Source organism: Tupaia chinensis, unplaced genomic scaffold (assembly GCF_000334495.1).
Source record: "Tupaia chinensis unplaced genomic scaffold, TupChi_1.0 Scaffold139733_1, whole genome shotgun sequence".
Taxonomy (NCBI): domain Eukaryota; kingdom Metazoa; phylum Chordata; class Mammalia; order Scandentia; family Tupaiidae; genus Tupaia; species Tupaia belangeri.
In genome coordinates, this window is record NW_006199613.1 from 1,897,978 (window position 1) to 1,908,999 (window position 11,022).

General features: G+C 43.5%; 1 pseudogene; it reads left to right on the forward strand.

The window, feature by feature from the left end:
• The first annotated feature begins 272 nt into the window (after positions 1-272).
• Positions 273-662, forward strand: LOC102491116 (prefoldin subunit 4 pseudogene; annotated as a pseudogene).
• Positions 663-11,022: the final 10,360 nt, after the last annotated feature.

Below are 11,022 nucleotides of genomic sequence, written 5' to 3' on the forward strand. Positions count from 1 at the left end.
GGGGACCTGGGGAACACCATCATCAGGTAGGAAGTACGAGCAGATTAAGTGGTGAGCGCCGTAGAGCAGAACCGCTACCGTGTGGACAACGCAGTGTATATTCAAAGTAGCTGAAGAGAGAATTCTGAATGCTCACCTCGCAAAAGCAGCACTAAGCTTTGAGACGGCTTCTACACTGGACTCATGTAGTGAAAACTCACACCGTGTCCCGTAACTCCATATTGCTGCATGTCAATGAAAACTTAGGATAATAGCAACAAAGCACGTCCGCGATGACAGCCACCACAAAGGAGGAGGCTGCAGAAGGTATCGATGTTACTCTCAAAGATCAACAACAGATAAACAGATTTGCATGGAAGAGAAGTCAAATCACGGAGCTAAAGGAAGAAATAGAAATAAAAAAGAAATGATTCCAAAATCTGGGCGAAGCTTGTGATGACAGCACACTTGCAGATGAGGACTGCTTAATGATACCTGGTCAGCTCGGTGGTGTTCCTACCGGCCATGCTCAAGAAGAGACACAAGACATGTTAGAAGATGCAAAGACAAATTTGCAAGAAGAAGCTGACCCCTTAGAATGCAGCGTGTAGTCAGTTCAGCAAGTGTTAGCAGACTTGAAAGTTCAATTATATGCAAAATTCAGAAGCAACATAAACTTTGAAGTGATGAAAGTTAAACATTGTATAAGACATTAAAAACTGTTGCTTAATAAATTTGTATATAGGCGTCCAGCAGGCGGTATGGTGGTTGAGGCACTGGACTCCCACATGGCCAACCATGGTTGAAGTCCCAGACCTGGTGACTTGCTTTCTCACTTTCCCCCTCTCTCATCAAATTAAATAATAATAGTAAATAAATTAAATACATAATTCTAAAAATAGATAAAAAATAAACTCGAATATTGTTTTTTAACAAAAGAAGGGCATAATGTCAAACGGTACCTTGTGCGGGACCTGGGAGGGTTAATACGCCTTCCTATGAGAATCAAGATTTTTAAATATTTTGTTTTATTTATCATCATCATTATTATTATTTTAATTTGATCAGAGAGAGACAGAGGGAAAGTGAGAAAGCAAGTTGCCAGGTCCAGAACTCGAACCATGGTTGGCCATGTGGGGAGTCCAGTGCCTTAACCACCACGCTACCTGCCAATCCTTAAGAGAATCGAATTTAATCTCTTAATTTAAACGCAAAGAAGGCTGAAGTCATGGGCCTAACAGTTGGTGTAGTGGCTATGTCACTGGACTCCCATGTAGTCGACTGCGATTTGAGTCCTGGACCTGGTGGCTTAGAACTCACGCCAGGTGCATGTGCGTGCATGCCCAAGATCCCGAGAGGAGAATGAAGTAGAAGGGATTGAGGCGTGGCCATCACCCGGGGGGGAGGGCATTTCTTGCTTTCTATGTCTCTGTCTCTCTCTATCCTTCTGGCGAGCACATGTGCCCTATAGCAAAGTGGCATGGTATAGTAGTCAAGGACGTTGGACTCCCACATGGCTGACCATGATTCAAGTCCTGGACCTGGCAGCTTGCTTTCTCACTTTCCCTCTCTTTCTCTCACTCACTTGTTCTGTCCTTCTCTGGTCAAATTAAAATAAATGAATAAATAAATAAAGTGAAATACAATTAAAAAAAAAAAAAAAGGAAGGCTGAAGTCAACCTAAGTTGTTGTAAGGAGTCTTTTTCAATTTTGGATTTCTATGCCTTTATTTGAAATCACAACATATGAAGTAGTATGTTTCCACCACTAAGTGCTAGACAGGGTTTGTTGTTCCATTTTGTTGTTTATGAGAGAGAGAGAGAAAATGCAGGAGGGAGAAAGAGAGACAGGTCTGGAGGGTTTGTTTGTCTGGTTTTCGGATAGGATGTTGTCAAGTTGCTATCTCCCGTCCCGGCCTGCCAGTTAGCTAGGACCACAGCCTACACCACTGGTGAGCAGAACCTTCTAACATGCAGTTCCAGCATGAAACCTGTACCCGCAGGTCAATTACGTGTTCCTCGGAGGTGTCGCAGACACTAGTTCTCCATGAAGGCGAATGAAGAAAGGTGTAACCCCCTTGAGAAGCCATTAGTAGCAAGCGAATTAGTTTGTTCCTCACATATGAAAGAACAGTAATTAAGTTCCAAATAACTGGACTTTCCCTAATTACATGAAAATATTACCATTTATAAAGAAATTAAACATTTTAAACATATAGAAATATTTCATAGAAATAAAAATAACCAAAATAATTTTACTTATGAGTGATTCCCAAATCATTTTTCAAGTAAAAAATGACTGATCAAAGTGGCTTCTGTGTTTAAAAAGTTCCTAAATTACTAGTTTTACTCATCCTTCAAAGCTCTGTGCAAGTTCTACTCTGCCACTGAATTTTGTCTAAGAACTTCAGGGCCAGCAGATGGCATAATCATTACGTGGCTGGACTCCCATGTGGCTGACTGCGGTTCGAGTACCAGACCCAGTGGCTTAAAACACACGTTGGGTGCGTGTGTGTGTAATGTCTAGAATCCCGGGAAGAGAATAGAGAAGGGATTGTGGCATGGCCATCCCCCTCCGGGGGGAGGGGGGGGCGGTGATTTCTTGCTTTCTGTCTCTCTCTTAGGTGAGCACATGTGCCCTATAACAAAACCTTTCAAAAAGAAAAAAAAAGAAAAAAAGAATGTCTAAGGATTTTAATTGTTAAGATTTCTCTCTACCCTGAATTCATTCTGAACATAGAGATGCTCTCTCTCAGCTCAGCACTTAATTATCCTCGTGCCTATTGGCTTATTTAAGAGTTCAGATACTTTAGGAGACCAGCAGATGGCATAATGGTTACATAGCTGGACTCCCATGTAGTTGTTTGTGATTCAAGTCCCAGATCTGGCAGTTTAAAACTCACAATGGGCTTGTGTGCATGTGTGCATGTATGCCCAAAATCCTGAGAGGAAAGTGGAGAAGGAATTGCGGGGTGGTCATCCCCCTAGGGAATGATTTCTTGCTTTCTTTGTCTCTGGTGAGTGCATGTGCCTGATAGCAAAAACAAATAAACCAACCAACAAACAAACAAAACTCTCTAAAAACAAAACAAAAGAGTTCAGGAAAATAAAAGAGTTCAGGTGTTTTGGAATCTGGGACTGTTTTTCCTTGCACCTCTGCTGAAGATCAATACAACCGTAGGCACATTTAATAGCGTTTACTTTGTATCAGGGACACTGTGCTAAGTATTACATAATACAACCTTCACAATCACTTTATAAGATATTTAACTATCCCTTTTTAGATAGTAAGAAAATGGAGGCACAGGCAGATGAATTCATTACATCGCAAGTAGTGAAGTCAGAGCTGAAATAAGGCGATCCGAAACGAGAGCCTGTCCCCTTAACCACAATGCTATAGGTACGAAAATTCTGGGGGCTGCAGGTAGTGTGGTGGGTAAGGTGCTGGGCTCCCACATGGCCAACTGCAGTTGGAGTTCTGAACCAGCAACTTGAAAATCATGCTGGGTGCATGCGCATGCATGCCCAAAATCCCAAGAGACGAAGAGGAGAATGGAGAAGGGATTGTGGCATGGCCATGTCCCCGGCGGATGATTTCTCACTTTCTTTCTCTCGTTCTTTTTTTCCATTGAGTACACACACCCTGTAGTAAAAAGTAAAAATAAGTGGCCCTCGTGAGATGACCCACACTGGAGGCTCCGGGTTTAAGTCAGGAAACCTCCCTTAGCACACTGGGCCTGCAGGTGCCCATGATCTGGGGCTGGCTGGACTGGGACTGGATCGTAATTCAAGACCACGATGGGGTACTCTCTCTATTTCTCCCCATCTCCTTCCCTCCCTGTCTCTCTCCCTCTCTCATGGGAAAAAATAAATATATAAACTTTCTAAGAAAGAAGTGAAGTCCTGGACTGTATAGAATTTTTTTTTTTTTTTTTGTAAACAAGCACTAGTGAAGGAGAAATAACTTATTTTCAAACATTATAAAATTAAGTGCCTAAGCTGATTCTTGGTTTCTGGAGTTAGTGAAAACTTAAAGAATGTGAAATTGCAGTTCCATGTACGTAGTAATACTGGCTATTGGTGGAAAAGGTGAAAAAGCATGACCCAGTATCTCTTATTTCCAGAAGTTTGCTTCTGCGACACATTTTGGCCATGTCCTATTTTTATACAGCCCTCAGGGAATCAGGACTGGGAAGGACGTCTCCAAGGACACATATCAGAGTCAGTTTTTTAAAAATCAAGTCCTTCTTGAGTCTTTTGCGAGCCAAGCACTGTTGTAGGCACTTTGGGCGTTGCAAAAGCAGCTTAGACCCTGATTCTGTGTTTGAAAATCAAGCAGGAACTTCACCCGTTCCAGAATCCAAGTCCCCCTTCCTTGGTACCTCCCGTTTTGGAGGTCTCCCTAACCGTCTGAATGTGCTGCCCAGTTTATGCACATTGCCTGCCTCAGCCCCGTGTGGCTGTCACTATGGCACAGGCCAATGAAGAAAACGAGCTGGAAATTAGGTTCCGAGACGTCTTAGAAAGAGATGATTCTAACCCTGGGGGAGGGGGGGTGTTCACAGTTTAAGTATCTGTAGTGTGGGACTTGAAACACTCCCACAACTAATTCCACTGTACACGCTACCCTACTCAAGAACCCAAATGGCCCTGTCTACACATGTTGTGTCTTTGAGTCCTCAAACTTCTTTTTCAAGAATTACTTATTTAATTTGTGTTTATTGTTACTATTTTTAATTCTGCTATAGGGTACTTGGGCTCACCAGAGAGAGAGCGAGAGTAAGGGAGAAAGCAAGCCTCCAGGTCTAAGTCTCGAACCACAGCTGGCCTTGCGGAAGTCCAGTACCCTAATCAACATGCTCCCTGCTGACCCCAGTCTTCAACCTTCTTTTACAAGAAGCCAGCAAATACTGTACCCGTCAAGATTATCCTTCATATGGGAAGAAAAGACAAGAACATTCTCAGATAAACAAAACCTGAAAGAACATTCCAACGCCAGAACAGATCTCCAAGAAGTTCTGAAGGGAGTGCTATCCCAGGAAAATTAAATACAGACACACAGAAATAAGAGTTTAAAAACTAAGAAAGTGGCCAACTTAATCGTAGAGACACGTCTGGAGTTGAATTATTTTTTATATTTTATTTTTTTCAAAATTTATTTATTTACTCATTTGTTCAATTTTTAAAAATTTGACCAGAGAGAGACATACAGAGAGATAGAGGGAAGTGAGAAAGCAAGCCACCAGGTCCAGGACTTGAACCGTGGTCGGCTATGTGGGAGTGTCCAGTGTCCCAACCACCATACCACCTGCTCGTCCCTGGAGTTGAACTAGTATATCCCAGAATTTAACTGGGGAGACCGAACCACAACAGAAGATAGATTAATTACATGAGACTGAACTGGCAAAATAGCATTTTATGACTTTTGATTAAAACATTGCTGATTTTCTTCTAGGCTTTGTTTGCCAGTTTTAAGAATTTTTGTCCTGTTTTGAGCTGCTGATTGGTTCATGTACCTACTATCTGAACAAAATCCCAACCTGTTCCTGGCTTTAAGTTTTAAGTAAAGTTTCTTAGTATTCCTTTGACTTTATAAAAGCTAAAACTGATTTTCTTGAAATTAAAAATATATTAAAAAATACCTTTCAATGATCGTAGTAAGCTTTATAGCATCAGCTAACTGTTACCTTATAGTACATTCATTCTACTCAGAGTTTCACGCCTAAAGCCAGTCATGTATTCACCGATATGTCCATACCAGCTAAACTTGCTATTGAAAGTAGATTACTTAAGAAACTTTGTAAATCAATAAAATGGGGGAGGGGAAAGAATGGAAAACAACTATAGACACCTAAGATAGTGTGGGAGGAGTGTGGGAAATGGCAGAGGGTGAGAAATAGGGGTAAAATATATATATATACATGTATGTATATGAAATTAGAAATGGAAAATTAACGACGATAACATGTATGATTAAGCCACTATGCAGTATATTCTGGATGGGAAATCACATTTTGTATGCTGTGACAATGCTCAGGGAATGAATGTAAATTAATTAACTGATTTAAAATGTTTCGGAAGAAAATTACAGTGCACTCATAACTAGATTTGTGTATAGTTTTAGATTAAGGTATTTTGTGAATCAATAAAATGTGGGGAAAAAATGTAAAAAAAATTAAATAAAAAAAAAGACAGCAAAAGGTAATTGCATAACTTCATGTTGGAGAGAAAACATTGTATGCTTTCATTTTTTTCTTCCTCTTTTCTTTTTTTCCTTTCTTCATGTTTAAAATGAAACCTGAAGGCAACATAAATTCTAATCTAGAATTGATGCGAAGTCCGAGGGAAACTCAGCCTTCTAGCACTGGCCAGGCTCACAGGCTCATCAGGAGCTGGAGAAATACCTCAGGTCTGTAATAGAAACCCTTCCCAACATGAGCTTGTTCTTTTCTGTCGCTTTGTTAAATATTTACCCATTGCTTCACACCTCTGGCTACGTTAACCCAATACAAGAGCCTGTTCTATTGAACCAAGACCTTAGAATTTCCCGCCTAGGAAGGAAAGCTTAGAGAAGGCAAACAAATCAAAGAAAAACACATTGGTTAAAAAAAAAAAAAAAAATATATTGGCACCAAGTTTAGCTGTGAGAAGACGCCCGGCCTCAATGCAGGCCCTCAAGACTAAGCAATATGGCAACAGGTAGGTCTGCCTGGGAGCTACCGTCTGCAGTGACCCTTCAGAATGTTTAAACCCACCGGCCGGTCGCCCTAGAGTCAGGAGTATTGTCATGACGGCAGAGTTTGAAGTTTAGTCATCTGAGTTTGAACCTTTCTCTTCAGAGGTACAACTTATTTGTTTTCTTGTTTTTCCTCTCAAAAGTTTTAAACAATAAAGCCAGACCTACACTGTAATCCTAGCTACTTAGAAAGGTGAGGCAAGTGGTTCTGAGTTCAAGGTCAGCCTGGGCAACATAGAAAGATGATGTCCATGAAAACAAACAAATATTTCTAAGAATGCCGGAATTTATAGAGTAACATTGTTAAAAGCTTATTTATTGGGTCTAGCAGATAGTATAGGGTTAGAGTGCTGGTCTCCCACATGGCCGACTGTGGTGCAAGTCCTAGACCCGGTGGCTTGAAACTCATGCCAGGTGCATGTGTGTGCGTGCCTAAGATCTAGGAGAATGAAGGAGAAGAGATGGCGGCGTGGTCATCCCCCCTGAGGGGCGAGTTCTCACTTTCTGACTTTCTGTCTCTCTCGCATGCTAACATACCCTACAGCAAAACTCTCTCTCAAAAGGAAAAGGTTATTTCTTTCTTCCATGAGAGAGAGAGGTAGGGATAGAGAGGGCGAGGCAGCAACCCCGGCAGGGCTCTGATGCACACATGTGCATCCACACTTGGGAAGTCTTAGACACGAACCTAGAGCCTTTCCCTGGGGTCAACCCAGCAAGCGTGGGTTTTATCCCTGTACCACCAGAAGACTCCTCAGAGGAACGTCACAAGGTCTCTTCTTATTCCTCCTGCTCCAGTTTCTGACTCCCTCCTCAGAATCACCCACAGCTAATGAATTAATGTAGGGGCTGGTAGGTGGTGTGGTGGTTAAGGACACAGACCGGACTCCCACATGGTTGACTGAGCTTCAAGTCCTGGACTTGGTGGCTTGCTTTCTTACTTTCCCTCTCTATCTCTCACTCTGTCCATCTCTGGTCAAATTAAAAATAAATAAATATAGTTAAATAAAATAATTCTTTAAAAAGATAAATAAATTAATATGTATTTTTCACAGTTTTTTTTCTCTATTTTTTAAGAAGTTTTTTTTTTAAAGAATTCTTTATGGGAACAGTAGATGGAATAATGATTAATTACATCACTGGACTCCCATGTAGTCGACCACAGTTCAAGTCCCAGACTCTGTGACTTAAAACTCACACTGGGCCCATGTGTGTGCGTGCCCACGACCCTGAGAGGAGAATGGAGAAGGACTGTCGCATTGCCATCCCCCGCTGGGGGTGATTTTATACTTTCGGTCTCTCTTGTGAGTGCAAGCATCCTATAGCGAAAATCTTTCTCAAAAAAAAAAAAAAAAAAATTATTAATTTAATTTTATTTATCATTGCGATTATTTTATTTTTAAAGATTTATTTATTATTATTATTATTATTCAATTTTGATCAGAGAGTGACAGAGAGAAAGGGAACATGAGAAAGCAAGCCGCCAGGTTCAGGACTCAAACTGTGGTTGGCCATATGGCAGTCCAGTGCCTTAGCCACCATGAAACCTGCCAGGCCTATTGTGATTATTTTTAAATTTTCTATAGGGCATGTGTGCTCACTAGAGAGAAACAGATATATATATAGAGAGACAGAAAGTGAGAAAGCAAACCACCAGGTCCGGGACTCAAACTGCTGTCAGCCATGTGGGAGTCCAGCATTTAACCACCATGCCACCCACTGGTCCTTTTTGAGAGATTTTTGCTATGGGGCATGTGTACTCACCAGAGAAAGAAAGAGACAGAAAGCAAGAGATCACCACCCAGAGTGGATAGCCTTGCCGCTATCCCTTCTCTGTTCCCCTCTCAGGATTTTAGGTATGCACACACACACATGCCCAGGGTGAGTTTCAAGCTGCCAAGTCTGGGCCTCGAACCCCAGTCAGCCACATGGGAGTCCAGTGCCTTAACCACTATGCCACCTGCTAACCCCTTCTTTCTCTATTTTAAACACATGCACACATACTTTTTTTCCCTTTATCTGCATAAGTCATTTAAATTTTTAGCAATTTGAAACTTACAGGAAACTTGCAGGTGTGGTACAGAAAATGACCCCTGCAATATTAAAGATGGAGATGCTGACACCCTGTCACCCATCCCCCGAAACCGAAGCATGTCTTTCTTACGAACAAGGCCATTTTCCATAGACACAATCACCACCGTGAGGACATGAGCACTGACACATCACCACTAGCTAAACCCGAAGGCCCTGTTTCATCAGGTGCCCTATTAATGGCCTTTATTGACAAAGGGTTCGTGGCAGTACAGTCTCCCGTAGCTGTCTCCTCTCCAGCGTCCTTCAGCTGGACAGTGCCTCCGTCTTCCTTGTGTTTAGGTGGCACATATTAAAACATACCCCTCCATATTTATGCCCTCCCACACTCACATCTCGGCCAGGCACTGCCTAACAGGGACATGTCCTGAGGACCCAAGCCTCCCAGAGTGCATGCCTAACCGCATGGTGTCGCCTGCCACACCCGAGGCTACTCCGCGTACCCAGCAGAGGCCACGGCAAACAACACGTGAGCTCACATCCAGCACGGCAGAGAATGACGCATCGAGACACGCAAGCCCTATTTATGGGCTGCCGCCTGCATAACGTGCTAGCTTACAGTAGCCACTTGTATAAATAGAAGCACATTCTCAAATAACAGTGTAGTACGTCCATAAACCAGTAACACGGTTGTTTACACCATCGCCAAGTCCGAGTGCTGTTCAGAATTGTACGTACTAGCCTTTTACGTGACTGACAGCACGGTAGGTCGGTTTACACCCGCGTCCCCATGAACACACGAGTGGGCGCCCATGAGGTTACCAGGTGATGGGACCTTTTTGGCTCCAGTATAATCGTATGGGGCCACTGTCCCAGATGAGGTCTGCTGTTGACTGAAATGCTATGTGGCCCGTGACTGTGTGTGAGTTATCTATCTAAATTTATCGACATCCGTGACTTTCCGTATTTTAATTTTCTTCATGACATTAAGAAACCTGGTTCACATTATCTTTTGTTTTAAAGTTTATTTATTATTTATTTCTTCTCTGTATACTTAGGGTCTTGAATCCAGAATGTCTCATGTCTGTCAGCCTGCAGAGGGTTGTATTTTGCCACTGTGCCACATCTGGCTGTGACAGTACCCTTACTGCATTCTGTGTCTGGTAAATCTGTCTTTGTCACTGGTCACCCCTCCTCCACGTGGACACCCTCCGTGCCCCTCTCCTCCTTGGAAGCCGTGGCCACGCATGGACGGAGCCCTCGTTCTGTTCAGCCTCGAACACTCCTGGAAGATGTCCTGTTCCTCCTCTTTACTCTTCTCTATTTGTTGCATTGATTCTTTTCTCTTTTTCTCTTTCTTTTTCTGCCTTCTTCTTTTTTTTTTGGGGGGGGAGGGGGCACATGCACTTACCAGAAAGAAATGGAGAGAGAATGAGAAAGCACCCCTGTGGGGCGGCCACACACAATCTCTTCTCTTCCATCTCTCCCTCCTCTTGGGATTCTGGGCACGCACTCACATGCCAGCGCGTTTCTCAAGTGGCTGGGACTTGAGCTGTGTAGTCGGCCATGGGTCCAGCATGGCTAGCCAGCTCCGAGGTCTCTAAAGGTGGCCTTGGACTTCGGTTTTCTGCAGCTCGAATGTCACATGCCTCCGTGGGATGTGTGTTCCTCCTCTTGGCTCCAACGTCCCCCTTCAGGTCTCGCCTCCACGTGGACACTAGGCTCTGATCCCCAGTGCTAGCTGCCTCCAACATGGAGGCCCTCCTCGCCCCTCGGGCCCTGCCCTCCGCGCTGGGCTGTTTCCTTGCACAGACAAGCTCGTCAGCCTGCCTAGGCTCCCTCATCTCCTCCCGGCTGCTGGGTTTCCCTCGCTGTGGTCTCTGAGGCCCTGTGTCAGGGGATTTGGACAGCCAGCACTGGCCGTCCCCCAAGGGCCACACGTGGGCCACCACACTCCCAGCCAGGCCGAGCTGCACGCAGACGCCTCTGCACCCACTGCAGGAGCATGAGGGGAGACACGCCTTTCCCCCTTTCCCTCCCCCCCCCTCCTGCCCAGTGACGCGATTCCAACCTGTCCTCTCACCAGTGATGGTCACTGGGCCACTTGATTCATGAAGCATCAGCTATAAACATGCTCTTTTCTCAAAATATTGACCATTTGTGGAGACTGTGCAAGGGACCCCTTTCTCTTGACTTTCAGTTTAGTAGATGATTCATTCATTTTTTTAAGAAATCATTTTACTTAACTTTATTTCTTCATTTAAATCTGACCAGAGAGGG